The sequence below is a fragment of the Palaemon carinicauda genome, chromosome 29 (assembly GCF_036898095.1).
Source record: "Palaemon carinicauda isolate YSFRI2023 chromosome 29, ASM3689809v2, whole genome shotgun sequence".
In the NCBI taxonomy this organism is placed as follows: domain Eukaryota; kingdom Metazoa; phylum Arthropoda; class Malacostraca; order Decapoda; family Palaemonidae; genus Palaemon; species Palaemon carinicauda.
This window is the reverse complement of record NC_090753.1, coordinates 98,410,814-98,425,813: the sequence shown is the minus strand read 5'-3', so window position 1 is coordinate 98,425,813 and position 15,000 is coordinate 98,410,814. Positions and strand designations below refer to the sequence as shown.

At 45.3% G+C, this 15,000-nt stretch overlaps 1 protein-coding gene across 3 annotated transcripts in view; it reads right to left on the bottom strand.

Annotated features, from left to right (window-relative positions):
• Positions 1–15,000, bottom strand: part of LOC137622385 (zinc finger protein 454-like) — a 215,934-nt gene that overhangs the window by 177,080 nt on the left and 23,854 nt on the right. The window lies entirely within an intron of this gene.

Here is a 15,000-nt window from a genome sequence, read left to right as displayed (position 1 = left end):
GCAATACCTGGTAAATTTTCAGTTATGCACCATACCCTTCTTTCAATTAACCTTACTGGTATTGTGAGACAGTCTATCCTCCCATGCTTTCGACTCTTCACAGAGGGAAGCTGCGGTCAAGAAACCTCCCTTTGGGAGTTGGATAGTGTTTTCAGTTGTCCTAGGGCGACTGTTTTCACTTTCCACCAAGCCTATATGTTTGGCGAGACGGCACAGGTCTTAGGAACTTGTTCCCTGTGTCTGCTTCAGTTTAGCCATTGGAACTCATTATCCCCTATTTTAATGTTGACGGGTAGACCCCCCCCCCCCCCTTGTGTCACCTTACTCATTCTTAGGCTTCCGTCTTAGTCTTTGTCAGGGTATGACTGGTTGTGAGGACTTTTCCTTAGTGCCCTATCACTTCAGACCCCATGGAACACTATTCATGTTATGTTATAATGTTGCAGTTAGGCCTTCCTGTAATGCCGCCTCACCAATTTCTGATTCTCCCATCACCACCCCATTTTCCCATACCATTGTTCATGTTAGTGTCTCTACCTCCTGTGAAACTGTGTTCCCATCCCTGTCTAGTCCCATGCCTGCTCAAGTATGCTCCGTCTCCATCCTTGGATAAGATAACTTGTAGACTATCTTTCCTGGCCCTAGGTGGGCAAGATTTTCTCCTTCCCCGGACTAAATCTCTCTGCCACCTTAGAGACCCCCTTGGGTGTTTTCTCTGTACCTTCCCTTTCCTAGTTAGGCCATAACCTGACTGTAATGGAACTATGTTCCTCTTTTCAAGTCATATTACCCTAGCTTTTGAGTTTTTCTTCACCAGCACGGTAAGCTAGACTTGACTGCACAGTTCTCCCTATTTCCTAACCCTATCTAAGCATAGAGTTGGTACCCCTTGGAGTTCTTTACCACCTTGGAAGTTGCTTGTTCTGTATCTGCAGCTTCCCTTCCTGTGCTATGTCCCTCTTGATACGGAGTCTTGACTCCCTTGCCTAGTTAGCTTATCTTGGCAGAAGTGTCGCCTTCTGTCTCTGCTTCCGGTCTTGTTAGCTTGAGTTCTTCTAGCACTGGGTGTGTGTTGGCTATGGGTCATTCCTTCTGCTGCCTTAGACTAGTAATCTGCTCTTTCCTGAACATTGTCCTCTGGAGTTGGTTGGTTGGATACCGCCTTGTGGAAAAAATTAAAATTATAGTTAAGAAAAAATAAAAATTATTTTTTATTCCATTATATATTATATTTGTAGTTGAATATTAAGTTGCTATATTTTGGTCCTTCAACCTTGTCTAATTACATTATTTTTTTTTTTTTTGCAGCACGCCCTACTCCCTGTAGGGTTTGAAGAGGCAACTAGAATTGGAGACGAATAGAGGTACAAGAAGAGGATAGGCAAGATGAAGTTGTCAAAAGAAAGGTTACACAAGACCTGTTTTGTTGTTATAACTTCTTCCAATTTAGGAGCAACTGAAACTAGATTATTCGTATCACTAACAGATGTTGTCCCATCATAGTGTAATTGATTTTTTCATCTATTGACACAGAGTTTCCATGGATAGTGGTTCACATACTTGTCCCTATAAACAGGTGAACATAAAATGGCATAGAAAAGTTTTCAGCGGCAGCCAAACTTTTAAGTGTTGTCAATACCCAAACCTGGTTGACTGTTCATGCAGAAAATGAACCACAGTGTTGCGGGGATTCTCCTTTAAGCTTGAAGTTTTTTCTGTCATAAGCCTGGAACTTTCACTGGTTAGTATCTACATTAAACAGAAAGGCTCTGTCTTGATAAAAACAATTAGAAAATTTGCATCACAAACCACATAGGGTTTTATCCTGAAAAAGGGCTCATAGTCATATATATTTTTTGTTTTATTACGAACTATATGTAGATGTTTGTAGCATAGCTTTAATAAGTTACTATACGGTATAAACTTTTTTTGTCATAAAATAAATATTTTTCTTGTTTTTATGAAGACAGCATTTCATTCCTGTACCTTACACCATTGTGTCCCCTTTTCAGCCACTAATTGTCTTCTTTTTTCTTAGTATCATTGTTTTTTTTTTTACTTAACCTGAAAACAGCTTACCTTTGAATAAAGGGATTTTGACGAAGGAAAAATCTATTTCTGGGGAGAGACCTGTGGCGCCCGGCGAAAAGTCCTTCTTGTATACCTTTTCTGATAAAAACCTTCCAATTATACCAGAGAAAGATAAAAGCATGGAATGCTGAGGTTACAACCCTCGCGCGAGCACCTTTTGGGTGTCGTGTATAAAGCAAAGGCGCGTGAAATCCACTATTCACAGGTTGTCTTCCATTTAGTTAATTCCTTCGCCAAAGGGATGGGCCGATACAGAGGCCCTAGACACATCCCCATCGCCGCACCACCCACGCCACGACGCGAGCGCCATCTGAACAACATCCTTCTGTATTGGCCATGATGGTTTGGAAAGGAAAGGGTGGGATCGTGTAAAATAAGGGGAAGGGTTTCGCCGGGCGCCACAGGTCTCTCCCCAGAAATAGATTTTTCCTTCGTCAAAATCCCTTTTCTGGGTCGAACCTGTGGCGCCCGGCGAAAATGTACCAGAGAATGCCTTCCAAGCCCAACAATAACTACTAATTTAATAAGGGGAGAGAAACAACACCATGTAAAGAAAATCATATATAATTAAGGTAAGTAGGCATAAAATATAAACTAGCCACAGGGCATAGTGAGAGTAAGGATAAACAAACATGATAACAAGGAAACCTCTGAGTATCAGAGGAAAACATGCAACAAAACTGACATGGCTAAGAATATCCCAACTTAATAACAAGGGAAAACAATAATAGTTACAATCATATTAACCTAATATGTAATACACTTAGGGCTAACGAACCACCAAGGAAGCGGCGTCGTGGTGCGAGTGGCGGGTAGGAGGGAGAAGAGAAGAGATGGATGAAAGGAAGAACAAAAGATCAATGGGGAGAGATAAGGCTCCCAGCTGCAACCGTTGGATATTTAAGAGCCTGTAAGTTCTTTAGATAGTGGCGTTTGAAGACCATAGGAGATTTCCAACCCGTGTACTTCTTAAGGTTATCAAAGTCCATATTCTGGAAATAGTTGATGGAGGTAGCTATCGATCGGATATCATGAGCATGGGGAAATGATCCCGGATTGGCTTGTTTAATGAAGTATAGGATCTGTTGCCTAATGCCACGTATGGAAATGGTACCTCCTTGTTCTCTGATAAACAAGGGGCCAGACGATCGGGTAGCAGTCCTGGCTAAAAAGGCCCTGAGAGTGGTGACCGGACATAGAGAAGCATCTTAGAGAAGAGGAATAATCTTCCAAGGGGACCACCTATTTTGGGGGTCCTCGTTCTTAGCTAGGAACGCCCTGTCTGGTGAAAGAAGTACCTCACCTGAAGGGAGGAAATCCATGTTCTCTGAGTTTCGTGAGAGAGCTGCTAGTTCTGAGATTCTGGAACCCGAGGCCAAAGCTGTTAGAAATAAAGTCTTCCTAAGAAGAGTGATATAAGAGCAGGATTCGTTGTCCGTGTCGGAGGCCAGTTTGAGGACATCATTTAGAGACCAAGAGACCTTTTGAGGACGGACCGAAGGTCGAAGCCTAGCACATGCTTTTGGAATAGATGAGAAATAAGACTCCGCCAGGTTAATGTTAAACCCAACCAGGAAGACTTTCCTCAGAGCTGACTTAATGGTGGTTATAGTGCTAGCTGCTAGGCCTTTGTCAAAAATGGACCTAAAGAAGGAGATGGCTAAACTAGGAGTCATAACCGAATGGTCTGAAGTCCTTAAGAAATCCGCTAGTTTCTTAACCGCCGAATCATATTGGCGAATCGTTGAGTCCCTTTTGTCTGATTCTATAAAGAGGACATTATCTGGGTCGATGTTTGCGTCCCTACGTGCCGCAAACTTCATGAAATCCACAAAGTTAGGGTTTTGGCTATCCTTGAGGAATCTGACACAGTCCGTGTTTGGACCACCTGGGTCAGTTTGGGGAATGGGATCCGGAAGGGACGGAGTTTCAACTCGAGGAGGAGAGGAAACCAACTGCTCTTTGGCCAGTGAGGTGCCACTAAAGCTACTGCCCCGTTGAAGGAGCGGAGTTTGTGCAAGACTTTCAGTAGAAGATTCACTGGAGGGAATAAGAAGATCTTCTGCCAATGGTTCCAATCCAGGGTTAATGCGTCCATGGCATAAGCCTGAGGGTCCAGGTTCGGTGTCACATAACACGGGAGTTTGTGATTGAGTCGGGTCGCGAATAGATCTACCTGGAGACCTGGAACCAGCCTGAGTATCCACCGGAAGGAGTGCATGTCCAGGGACCACTCCGATTCCAGTGGGCTCGTCCTGGATAATGCGTCTGCTATCACATTCTGGACTCCTGCTAGGTGAGTTGCTGACAGGAACCAGTCTTTGTCGGCTGCCAAGGTGAAGATAGTGACCAGGATCTGATTCAGGTTGGGTGATTTGGACCCCCCTCTGTTGAGGCAGTGGACTACGGCCGTGCTGTCTGAGACTACTCTGATGTGGGTCGACCTCGGAGGGGAGATTCTCTTCAGGGTCAAGAACACCGCCATGGCTTCGAGAACATTGATATGGAACTGTCTCATGGCGGGTGACCAAGAGCCCTGACACATCTGATGTTGGGAGTAACCCCCCCAACCACTCAGAGATGCGTCGGTATGAATTGTCACTTGTGGAGAGGGGAACTGTAGAGGAACCGACTTGGAGAGGTTCCTCCGATCGGACCATGGTTGTAGTCTCATTTTCAAGACAGAGGGGATCTTCGAGGTCTTCTCTCTTAAAGGTATTGTCGCCCTCTTTCTCCAAACTCGATTGATGTCTTTGAGTTTGGCTTTTAATAGGAGATCGGTCAGTGAGGCAAACTGGAGTAGGCCGAGGACTCGTTCTAAAGCTCTTCTGGACACCTGTTTGTGTTTGAGAAAGTTCCTGACCTTGGAAGCTATCTCCCTCACCTTCTTGGGAGGAAGGGAGAGTTTGTGCTTTGAGAGGTCCCAACGGATGCCTAACCATTCGAAGAGGCTTGATGGTTGTAGGCGGGACTTCCGGAGGTTGACTTGGAAGCCCAGTTTGGCGAGAAAATGGAGTACCTTCGACGTAGCTCTTTTGCATTCCTGGTGCGACTGGGCCCAAATGAGCCAATCGTCCAGATAGGCGACGATTTGTATCCCTTGGTGTCTGAGTTGCTCGAGCACCGTCTCCCCCAGTTTCGTGAATACCCTGGGGGCAATGCTGAGACCGAAGGGCATGACTTTGAATGCGAAGGCTCTCTTGCCGAGACGGAAGCCTAGATAAGGAGAGAAGTTTCGAGCTACTGGGACATGATAATAGGCGTCGGTAAGATCGATAGAGGTGGTGACGGCCCCACGGGGAAGTAAGGTCCGTACCTGAGAGATAGTCAGCATACGGAACTTGTCGCAAAGGATGTAAGAGTTGAGCTTCGACAAGTCCAGAACTACCCTCAACGCCGACGAGTCTTTCTTCGGGACTGTAAACAGGCGGCCTTGGAACTTCAGGGATCGAACCCGCTTGATTGCTCTCTTCTTGAGTAACTCCGCAGTGTACTCTTCCAGGATGGGAGTGGGTCTCTGGAAGAAGGTCACCGGTGGAGGAGGGGATCCCTGTGACCATTTCCAACCCAAGCCCCTTGATATTATGCTGTGAGCCCATGGACTGAAGGTCCAATGATCCCGGAAGTGATAAAGTCTCCCTCCTACCGGCATCACATCATTGGGAGGGAGTGAACTTAGGGCCCCTCCCTCCACGGGAACCCCTTGCTCTGGGCCCTCCGCGTTGGCGGAACTGTCCTCTACCTCTGGAACTCCCTCTTTGGTATCCACGAAAGGAACCGGAGGGTTCGTAGGCAGGGTTGTATGCAGGTGAGGGCATCCAAGAGGGGTTGGGCTGTGTACCAGGGGGAGCAGCGAGGTAGACTACCTGCTGAGGAGGCGCCTGTTGTCGAGAAGTCGAGGCCGCGGAAGGCTGTGGGGACGAGGTACCCCGGGCCGCTTTGTAAGGACTAAACCTCAGCTTCTTCTTGAAGAATGTGTGTCTCTGGGGTTCGAACCTCTTTTTGGCTGAGAGACCCCACCTTACCTGCAAATTCTGTTTTGCCCTCGCTGCGTCCTGAAGAACCTTATCCACCTCGGTCTGAGGGAAGAGGGTCTTACCCCAGCAGGAGGAAGCTATCAGTCTGTTCGGCTCATGCCTGATGGTGGCCTCCGACAGAACGAACTTCCTGCAACTAACCCGTGCTGACCAGAAGTCATGGAGATCTATTTGGTAGGATAGCAGCTGGTTCTTTGTGGCGACTCTGAACAGCGTTTCCTCTGGGTAAAGAGATGCAAGGGACTCCATGGAGGTGATGGATTGGAGGGACCTAGCAAGTCTAGTACGGGTCTCGAACTCAGTTTTGAGAAGACTCTCTATTAATCTGGGAAGCTTCTCAGAGAAAAGAGTAGAGGCACAGTCCGGGTCTAGTTTCCCCACCGTGAAGGTAGAGGCCGCAGCATCCCAGGCTGCCGAGGAACCCGGAATAAGCAAAGAGGTGGGGTCCGTCTCCTTGAGAGCCGGCATGGAAGAGCCTTCTTTGATGGCCTGTATAGTCAGCTCTGTGACTTTGTCTATGAGCGGCAAAGAGATGGAGGCCGCTGTCGTAAAAATAGTGTAGGAACCCTTGTGAGGGGTGAGCTTGGAGTTAATACACCCCCACTCTGATAGTGTTCTGGCCCAGATAGCCTGGGCCTGCTCTTTTGGAAATATGACCGTTTCCTTCGGTACCTTGTCCATACGGACCAATGCATGTTCCTTTAACCGTACAAAACCATTGAACGGGAATGCTAGGCCCGGGGGATAGAACTCCAGGTCCTCTAGAGGGCGGGTGCCCATGCCCTCCAGAGTTAGGGAGCCATCTACGAATGGAGCATGCAAAGCAAACCGCCAAGGATTGTTTTTATCGAAGGGCGGCAGCTTCGATGCGTCTGGGGCAGAAGGGGGAGGGAACTGAGTTCCGGCGCGGATCAGAGTAGCCATCATATCCTTAATCTCTGTTATTGCACCAGAGTGATGTTGAACTTGATCCCTGACCAATCCTTTGATCAGTTGGATGGGGAGGAGATCAGCCCAGGGTACCTGAAAGTCACCCGTTGGTTTTTTCTTGGATTTGGTAGACTTAGACTTCTTAGGAGTAGTGGTTTTACGAGGAGCAATATGAATATCAGGAGCTGTCGAGGGTCCGGGGACCGGTGACGTTGATACTGGCAAAGCTGAAGTCTTATAAGTTCGAAGTGGCTTCACCTTGGGTCGTACGGAGGCAGAGGGATCCCGAGGAGAAGCCTTAGAGTTATCAAAACCTAGAAAGGAAGAGGTAGAAGAGGGAGTAGGAGAGAAAAGGGTTTCCACCAACTCGGCACCACTTACCTGCTCGTCCCTGGGTTCTACGTCTATATCCAGACCAGCCATGTCCATCGGTACGAGGGTTTCGTCCTCCACGGAAATGGTAGCCCTGACTTCTTCAATTAAAGGGGCAGCAAGGTCAGGAGAGACTGCAGCAGTAGTCGAGCCTGGGAAGAGACGGGAGGCCATATCCCCATCGAGGAGATAGGGTGCGCCAGACGGGGCATTCCTGCCAAAGCCCGACACCCACGGCCAAAGAGTAGCCCTTGCTGACCGAAGAGAGACATCATCGGCCTGTAAGATTTGCAGTGATTAGTGATGGAGGAGGGGGTTTGCCCTCCTAAATATACTGTGTATATCATATTCATGTCTATATTAGTGTCTGCCAACGAGAAATAAGGAACAAAGGGAAAACCCACTTACATCATCATTCAGCAGAACTGACGACAACTCGTAACAGAACGAGCACAAATCCGGGAACCACACTGGGTATTGGGCCTGTCCCGGTTCCTGGATAAAGGGAATGGAGCAGTGAGCATGAGACCGGCAGAGGACATGCCCAACGGGGTCGCTGAACGAGGCAGAGCATCCTACAGCAGTACAACGGGCCTTCTGTAAAAGAAAGGAGACATGAGTCTGGTGATGCTTGAAACTCTGATAAGGGATAAAAACCTATTATTTTAGAGTTCTGGCACTCACTGAATTACCTAAGTACCCATATTGCATTGACCAAACAACTGACTATTAACTTTAAGTTGATACTGCCCCATACCATTGTTGGCACTTTAAAATTCAATTGTCTGTATATTTGTAATGCACCCAATGTCTGTTAATGACATAAGGATAATAAGCTTAAAGTAATCCGCCGACCTCCAAGGGTCGGGGAAGCAGTGACATGCCCTTAAAATAAATACAAACACCAGCCTTAGCTAAAGGCAAGGCAAATATAAGTGTGAAGTGTATGGGCGACCTCCGGTGAAGCCGGAGCTCCGGTGAGGCCGGATCGTAATGAAATGTCCTGAATAAAGGAGCCTTAGCTAATTAGCTAAGGCAACTTTAAGTGTGAAGTGTTTGGGCGACCTCCGGTGACGCCGGAGGATAATGAGATGCCCTGAATAATTCAATTGTGGCTAATAATTCAATTGTGAAAGATAAAAAGCTAAGTCGTAGCTAAAGACTAAAGCTTAGATTATAGTAAAGCGTATTTACGATCTCCGGTGAGGCCGGAGGGAGAAGAAAGGTCCTGAATAATTAATGTGAATAACAACACAGTTGTAATAACAAAGGCTATTGTGGATATGGCCGTGGCCTGAGACCGAAGTAAGGGCCACCGGAGGGTCGTATCTAAACAATATGAAGCCCGTCCCATGTAGTAAACAATATAAATATAACAATAGAACGAAAGTTATTGAGAATCCCTCGTGGCGGAGTATAACTCAAGGCGGAGTGGAAAACGTTCATAACTACTCCCGAGCCGTAACGGGGAGAGGACGAAACACGGACCAAAATAACGCTAACAATTGAAAAGTCACGAAAAATAAATAACTCGTAAGTTATCATCCACCCAGAGGGGGAGAGGTGAGGGAGGGAGAACCCGCTGAACGCACAAAACGGAAAACGGGAAATCCGCTCCCCCACCGGAGCTAAGAAAGAAAACGAGAGAAAGGGGTAACTCGTGACTGCGAACAGAAAACGGGGACCCCAATCTCTCGCTCTCTTGGACACAAAAACAGGACTAAAAATCACAAAACACTATTATAAACGTATAAAATAAAAATGTACATCCATATAACACTACGATCGAAGAATAGCATCCGTTAAAACTTAAAATAAATAGCACAGTCGAGTGACGAACGCCTCGGGCGGTTACTAAACAAAAACAAAGCTAAATCGCTATCTCGATCGTAGGCTGGACCTACTAGCAAAAAGTACCATGAGCATAAATACACAAAAAAATAAAAATAAAAATAATAACGGTTCTAAAGGCATAAGGCCAGGGACTTAACCAAGAACCTAAGTGACAGAGTACTAAACGGGCAGATAAAGATGAATTCCCAAACAAGTGAACAAACAATGGCCGCCATGAAAGGCCAGACGGGAATAATAAAACAGACTATACTGGATATAAAACACAAGCCCGGTACAATAAAAAACTGTCAAAACAAACTATGGTACTTAACATTGGAATGTGTGAAGATGGAGCTTCGGACATGACAAAATAAATCCACGATAGATAAAAAAGACCGAGAGCACAACAAAACCATTCAACACTTTGAATTCCAAAAAGAAGGATGATGTTCAGATGGCGCTCGCGTCGTGGCGTGGGTGGTGCGGCGATGGGGATGTGTCTAGGGCCTCTGTATCGGCCCATCCCTTTGGCGAAGGAATTAACTAAATGGAAGACAACCTGTGAATAGTGGATTTCACGCGCCTTTGCTTTATACACGACACCCAAAAGGTGCTCGCGCGAGGGTTGTAACCTCAGCATTCCATGCTTTTATCTTTCTCTGGTATAATTGGAAGGTTTTTATCAGAAAAGGTATACAAGAAGGACTTTTCGCCGGGCGCCACAGGTTCGACCCAGAAATATAATGTTATTACCTTTTTAGCTGGGTCCCCTTGCCCAGTATAAATCAAGGGGTGGTGCCTAGTGCTCCGTTCTCTTGACCTGTTACCTAGATTTTTGTGTAATCCACCATTTTACCTTTTAGTGTAGTGAACGTTAGGGTGTGGTCGGCATTTTGACACTAGGCAGTTTGGGTGCTACCTCAGGCCACAGTCCGCAAACCACTACAGCCTGGTTGTCAGGACATCCTTTGAATTTCCAATTCTTAGCATTTTGGCTGTCTTGTACAGCTCTCCTTATCTTGCAGTAGTGGAGGGCAGCCCATTCCCAGTGCTAGAGGAGTGCAAACTTGTCTCTCTAGCCCTTCCTTGTGATTCACAGTTGGTAGGACGTCCAACATACCTTCACTGTTGGAATACTAGATAAAAGACATTATAAGCAAGCAGTTTCATGAGAAACTGCCTAGAATTCCCAAATCACTACTAAAGGGAGAATTGGAAGCTAAAGAGAGTCTATCTGCTTCTTCATCCTTCCAATCTTATCTAGATATGCTTATTGGAAACTATTCCAAATCTGATCTCTTCCCTGTCTTGGCAAAGACTCACCTAACCATGTTTAATAGAGATCTCCATGTGCTTTTCCTAGCCAGAAGAGCATGTAGAGAGCGGATCCTACCCGCTGCTACGATCAGGCATGAACCTAGAAAACTGATCGACTCCAATATCTGGGGGAAAGACCTCTTCCCTGAGAAATTGGTTAAGGAAGTCATGGACAAAGCAGCTCAGGAGAATAAGAGCCTTGTAGACAAGTGGGGTTTGTCCTCTAAATAGAAATTTACTACCAGAGGTCACTTTAAGGAAAGAAAATCCTTTCCTGTGGTGACAGCCTCAGTTATCACCATCCCTCAAACTATGTACACGGTCCACCAGCTTTACGTATCACAGTCTCCAGCCTTCAACCCGGTGAATGAGAGCTACCACCACGTTCCACCCTGTCAGGCCTCAAAAGAAGGGCTTCGGTAAAAGGGGAAGGTCTGGAAGAGGCAGTCAATATAGAGGCCGAGGAAGTAGAGGTAAGGTGATTAAAGATGCAGCTTCTTCACAACAACGAGGAGCTCCTGGTAGGGGGACGACTTTACCTGTTCAAGGATCGATGGGAGTTCGATCCCTGGGCTCCCAGCATAGTTTCAAAAGGGCTAGGCTGGGAATGGAGACAGAAACCACCCTCCTTCAAAAGGTTCTTTTAACCCACAACCCCATTTTTAGAGGATTATATGCAGGATCGCCACTGGAAGGTAGTCATCTGTTGCACAAAATCCAAGAACTTTCAAGGGCTGCTATTCTGCGTGCCCAAGAAAGATTCAAAAACTCTTCGAACTATTCTGGACTTGTCCCTAATAAGCAAATTCATTCTGACCAACAAGTTCCAGATGCTGACTATTTGCAAATACGGACCCTACTACCCCAGGGGGCCTACACCGTCTCCATAGATCTTACAGATGTCTTTTGGCATCTTTCGATAGGTTAGCACTTCTCCCCCAACCTTGGTTTCGGACTGGCAAGAAAGGCTTACATATTCTAAACTATGCACTTCGGACTTAGTATAGCTCCACGGATTTTCCCGAAGCTAGTCGAGGCCATCGTCCAACAACTTTGGAACAGACGACTTCAGGTGATGGCGTACATGGACAACTAGCTAGTCTGGGCTGCAACGAAGTCGTAATGTCTTCGGACAGCCCAAGAAGTCCCGAAATCCCTACAGTCTCTGGGCTTCCAAATCAACCTCGAAAAGTCCAGGCTGTATCTGGCTCAGAAATTCCAGTAGCTAGGACTACACTGGAATCTAAAGTCACACACCCTCTTTCTACCACAAGGCAAGAGAAAAGAAATCGCAAACTTCTTCCAATTTAGGAGCAACTGAAACTAGATTATTCGTATCACTAACAGATGTTGTCCCATCATAGTGTAATTGATTTTTTCATCTATTGACACAGAGTTTCCATGGATAGTGGTTCACATACTTGTCCCTATAAACAGGTGAACATAAAATGGCATAGAAAAGTTTTCAGCAGCAGCCAAACTTTTAAGTGTTGTCAATACCCAAACCTGGTTGACTGTTCATGCAGAAAATGAACCACAGTGTTGCGGGGATTCTCCTTTAAGCTTGAAGTTTTTTCTGTCATAAGCCTGGAACTTTCACTGGTTAGTATCTACATTAAACAGAAAGGCTCTGTCTTGATAAAAACAATTAGAAAATTTGCATCACAAACCACATAGGGTTTTATCCTGAAAAAGGGCTCATAGTCATATATATTTTTTGTTTTATTACGAACTATATGTAGATGTTTGTAGCATAGCTTTAATAAGTTACTATACGGTATAAACTTTTTTTGTCATAAAATAAATATTTTTCTTGTTTTTATGAAGACAGCATTTCATTCCTGTACCTTACACCATTGTGTCCCCTTTTCAGCCACTAATTGTCTTCTTTTTTCTTAGTATCATTGTTTTTTTTTTTACTTAACCTGAAAACAGCTTACCTTTGAATAATATAATGTTATTACCTTTTTAGCTGGGTCCCCTTGCCCAGTATAAATCAAGGGGTGGTGCCTAATGCTCCGTTCTCTTGACCTGTTACCTAGATTTTTGTGTAATCCACCATTTTACCTTTTAGTGTAGTGAACGTTAGGGTGTGGTCGGCATTTTGACACTAGGCAGTTTGGGTGCTACCTCAGGCCACAGTCCGCAAACCACTACAGCCTGGTTGTCAGGACATCCTTTGAATTTCCAATTCTTAGCATTTTGGCTGTCTTGTACAGCTCTCCTTATCTTGCAGTAGTGGAGGGCAGCCCATTCCCAGTGCTAGAGGAGTGCAAACTTGTCTCTCTAGCCCTTCCTTGTGATTCACAGTTGGTAGGACGTCCAACATACCTTCACTGTTGGAATACAGTGAACCCTCGCTACTTCGCGGTTCGACCATCGCGGATTCACCACTTCGCGGATTTTTTCCATAACCCATATATATACAGTAATATATATATATATATGTATGCATGTATTTATGTATATATGTAGGTATGTATATGTGTATACATATAAATATATATATATATACACACACACACACACACACACACACATATATATATATATATATATATATATATATATATATATATATATCTAAAGTAGGAAGATGTGATGTAGTTCTAAGGGAAAAGTATGGGAAATATGTCTGGGTAATAAGCAAAGCTCTACCTCCAGTTTATTTCTACATTATGATCAGAGATAAATGTAAACAAAACATTGGTTGCCATTTTTTATCGTGCTTTTTAGCATGTTTAGGAAATGCATGATATAAAATCACCTTTAATATTTGTGCCTGTTTTAGTTTAGGGTACTGTAGTACATGCATTAAGTGTTCTGTACATTAAAGGGTAGTTTGTTAACAGTACTACGTACAAGGGAAGGTTTTAAAAGTCTGAATATACATGTTGAATAAATAGGTAAATATGGTGTCACTACTTCGCGGATTTTCACCTATCGCGGCCGCGACTGGAACCTATCTACCGCGATAAACGAGGGTTCACTGTACTAGATAAAAGATATTATAAGCAAGCAGTTTCATGAGAAACTTCCTAGAATTCCCAAATCACTACTAAAGGGAGAATTGGAAGCTAAAGAGAGTCTATCTGCTTCTTCATCCTTCCAATCTTATCTAGATATGCTTATTGGAAACTATTCCAAATCTGATCTCTTCCCTGTCTTGGCAAAGACTCACCTAACCATGTTTAATAGAGACCTCCATGTGCTTTTCCTAGCCAGAAGAGCATGTAGAGAGCGGATCCTACCCGCTGCTACGATCAGGCATGAACCTAGAAAACTGATCGACTCCAATATCTGGGGGAAAGACCTCTTCCCTGAGAAATTGGTTAAGGAAGTCATGGACAAAGCAGCTCAGGAGAATAAGAGCCTTGTAGACAAGTGGGGTTTGTCCTCTAAATAGAAATTTACTACCAGAGGTCACTTTAAGGAAAGAAAATCCTTTCCTGTGGTGACAGCCTCAGTTATCACCATCCCTCAAACTATGTACACGGTCCACCAGCTTTACGTATCACAGTCTCCAGCCTTCAACCCGGTGAATGAGAGCTACCACCACGTTCCACCCTGTCAGGCCTCAAAAGAAGGGCTTCGGTAAAAGGGGAAGGTCTGGAAGAGGCAGTCAATATAGAGGCCGAGGAAGTAGAGGTAAGGTGATTAAAGATGCAGCTTCTTCACAACAACGAGGAGCTCCTGGTAGGGGGACGACTTTACCTGTTCAAGGATCGATGGGAGTTCGATCCCTGGGCTCCCAGCATAGTCTCAAAAGGGCTAGGCTGGGAATGGAGACAGAAACCACCCTCCTTCAAAAGGTTCTTTTAACCCACAACCCCATTTTTAGAGGATTATATGCAGGATCGCCACTGGAAGGTAGTCATCTGTTGCACAAAATCCAAGAACTTTCAAGGGCTGCTATTCTGCGTGCCCAAGAAAGATTCAAAAACTCTTCGAACTATTCTGGACTTGTCCCTAATAAGCAAATTCATTCTGACCAACAAGTTCCAGATGCTGACTATTTGCAAATACGGACCCTACTACCCCAGGGGGCCTACACCGTCTCCATAGATCTTACAGATGTCTTTTGGCATCTTTCGATAGGTTAGCACTTCTCCCTCAACCTTGGTTTCGGACTGGCAAGAAAGGCTTACATATTCTAAACTATGCACTTCGGACTTAGTATAGCTCCCCGGATTTTCCCGAAGCTAGACGAGGCCATCGTCCAACAACTTTGGAACAGACGACTTCAGGTGATGGCGTACATGGACAACTAGCTAGTCTGGGCTGCAACGAAGTCGTAATGTCTTCGGACAGCCCAAGAAGTCCCGAAATCCCTACAGTCTCTGGGCTTCCAAATCAACCTCGAAAAGTCCAGGCTGTATCTGGCTCAGAAATTCCAGTAGCTAGGACTACACTGGAATCT